Below are 3,397 nucleotides of genomic sequence, written 5' to 3'. Positions count from 1 at the left end.
TCATGTACAATACATGATCGGTCACCGAAGCCCCATTCTTCATACGTGCGCTGAAAATAGCACAACTAGTCTTGTGCCTTTTAACGTCGTCGGGAGTGCCAAAAGATTCGTTCAATACTTGAACGATCTCTTCAGGCTGGGCATTCTCAAACCTACGATTGAACTCATCGTTCATTGCAGCAAGCATAATGCAGCGGACAGTGATACGGTCACTGAGCCACTTCTGATAAGTATCTCTGACTGTACCCCGTGCATTAACAGCGGGCTGCTCAGGTGCCGGATCCATTATCACATAAAGGATCCGTTCATTCTTTAGCACTATCTTAAGTTTTCTAAGCCAGTTATTGGAATTGGGTCCAGTCAACTTGTCATTATCCAATAATGAACGAAGTGACAAACTAGTGGTCATTTCTGCATAAACAAAAATCGGCTATCAGTATATGAATTAACAATATCCAAAAGACTTGGACTTTAGTCTAAAGGTCCTTCCGCTATTTTATACAAATTTGTAGCCTCTACCTCAAATTCGAAGAATTACACTTAACTCTTTAGTGGGCACTAGAACCCTATAGATCGCATAAGGGCCCGAGTGTAGCTCGGCCAACCTATATGCATCTATTGGTAGGTTTTGAACCAATTATTTTACCAAACAATTTTTAGTGATAATTTTGCCCCAATCTCTTTGGCAGGCATGTGGTGCCTCCACCAAAAATTCTGGTTAGATCCAACTATTAAATGATAGGGTTTCGTGTAATCTACTAATAGATGACCAAGCCCGAGTCTGGCTCGACCCACCTGATCATCTATTGAAGGTACACTCGACTCATCATATATTGAATGATAATTCCAATGCTCGATAAGCACCAGGCGTGTGGCATCTCCAATGATTATCGAAACATTGGACTCATTATCACCTAACTTAATAGGAGGCTATGACCTAGTTATCCCCATAACTATTTTATTTTAAGGACCTAATAATTTTAGAGGGTTTGATTTAATTGAGAATAGATGAGAAGAACCGGTTAATCTAGATCCTCTCACTGATTTCGTCGGTCAGATTAATAAGAACTAGATTCAATCCAATTAAGGAGGTATCTAAATCAGTCATACTGATTTTTCTTAAAGGCATGGGTCAACTCGAATTATTAAGCGATCCAATCAAAATGTGATTGACCATGTCAGCCTGGTAAGTGAGATTGGTGGAAGGGATATGTCATTAATTCGACAAAGATGAATCAGTGCGAGTAGCTCCCAATTAAAAACTACCGATCAAAACTGCCAAACTTACCTTAGACACCGACTGGTTAATCAATTTTGATTTGATTACTCAAATATTTCGGGCTCAACCTCTGAGCCTCAATCAAGTTCCATTTTGGTCTAATCAAAGACATGAAATTTGATCAACTACAACTATTGTATTTGATCTAGAGTTTTCTTGACCTAATCTAGTTACTACTTAATTAGATTTGATCAATTAACTCTAATTAGACCATGTTTGATTCTAACCTAGGTCTAACCCAATCTTAAAAACTTGATTTGAGCTAACCCAAATGCCCCAAGAATTATGCAATGTCATTGAATTGAGTTCACAATTCTAGATCTAAGTTTTCATATCACTTAATTCTTAATTAAGTATAAGCTTATGAAAATTTCAGATCATTGCATATTCTTTTAATTACATATTAATTACAAAGTTTCAGTTCTTAAAACTTATTTTCAGATCTGAGATTTGCAATTAATCATGTTTATTTCAGATTTAATTCATGTTTAAATCTTAGATGATTTATGTTCATATATCACATATACAAACTAATATGAATTAACTTAAACAACATACATCATATGCATTTATTTTCAGATTTGATTTGTTATACAAATTCAGAAAATAAATGAATCATAAATTTTATTTAGATCTAATCTAAATAAGTTTATGATTTCAGATTTATTCATGTCCTTTATATCACATATACATCAACATGAATTTACCTAGATCTCATGCATCACATGCAACTGATTTTCAGATCTGATTAATCATGCAAAATCAGTAACTAAATCATTCATAAATCTCTTTATATCTGATCTAAACATATTTATAAATCTCAGATTTAATTAAAAAGATTAAAGCAGATTTTAATCTACCTTTCATTGTTCATCTTTAAGGATCAATCATAGTGGCACCCCTACACGCCATAGAAGATCCCATCGAATGGAAAAAGAGGGTAACGAACCTTTCTTTCTCCTACGATCGGACGGCCTAGTGATTAATCCAATTAGATTACTAAACTACTTAGATTAATACAATTGTTTTAAGCATAAACAGTTTAAACATTCAATAAAACTTGGCTCTGATACCATTGAAAGGAACCCTTATGGGCTGCATGCATTTATTTTCAAAAATTACAGCAGAAGCATTTAAAAATTAAACTATTTAATTTTCATGCATGCTATAGATCAGATCTCTACAATAAAAATAAGAACCATGATTTAAATATTTATGTAAAGAATAAAACAATGATTGTATGTCTAACATACAATTCTGAAATTTCAGCAACCCTGAAATTTCAGCAACCATGTTTAAGATCTAATCTTAACTTTAATAAGATCAAATCTCATACCTGATTCCTTGGACGTCTTGGATGACTCCTTGATCATGCTTTGCAGCCGCACATATGTCCGGCCTCTATAGATTGTCCATGCGAAGCCCTAGGTAGATCGTCTTCTGCGGGAGTGCTAGCTCGCGTAGGAACGCTGTAATGGCTAAAGCTTCCTCGTTCTAAATACTCAACCTTTGATTGTTCTTCAAGATGATGGAGGATGGATGTGAGTAAGAGAAGAAGGGATGGAGGCCCTCAAAGAATTTTTACAGAATTTTTTGAAACCTCTAAATATTGTATATACTGATCCCTAGGTGTGGGGGTCTTTTATAGCCAAAAGACCCCCCCACGCCTCACACCTAATTTAGCCAATTAATTTGGCTGATAAAATCCCCAAAAAATTTTGGTGATTTGTAAGCTAAGAGTAGATAAACATATCCAAATTTCATGCATTTTTGATTCCTAAAAGATAGGAATTCATGCATCCAAAGTTCAGCCACAGACCACCCTATTTCATGCGCCATGCAATCCCTACAAATTAGGAAATTCATATAAATCTTTTTAGGAAGATTTGAGGTTCCATTTTTATATAAAATATAGCCCCACACCTCCTCTCTTTCATGCTAATTTTTGGCCAAAAATAAAGAGGATAAGCATGGAAAATCTTGGGGATAAATCAAGGTGTCATTCTTCTCCAAGAAGATAAGGATGTGTTCATAAAATTTAGGGATTCTTCTCCTTATCCAATTCTGATTATTTGGACTCATAATCCTCATCAAATAATATCTTCTAATTGATTTGGA

The sequence above is a fragment of the Phoenix dactylifera genome, unplaced genomic scaffold (assembly GCF_009389715.1).
Source record: "Phoenix dactylifera cultivar Barhee BC4 unplaced genomic scaffold, palm_55x_up_171113_PBpolish2nd_filt_p 000314F, whole genome shotgun sequence".
In the NCBI taxonomy this organism is placed as follows: Eukaryota; Viridiplantae; Streptophyta; class Magnoliopsida; order Arecales; family Arecaceae; genus Phoenix; species Phoenix dactylifera.
The sequence above is the reverse complement of the archived record's forward strand: the minus strand, read 5'-3'. Positions refer to the sequence as shown.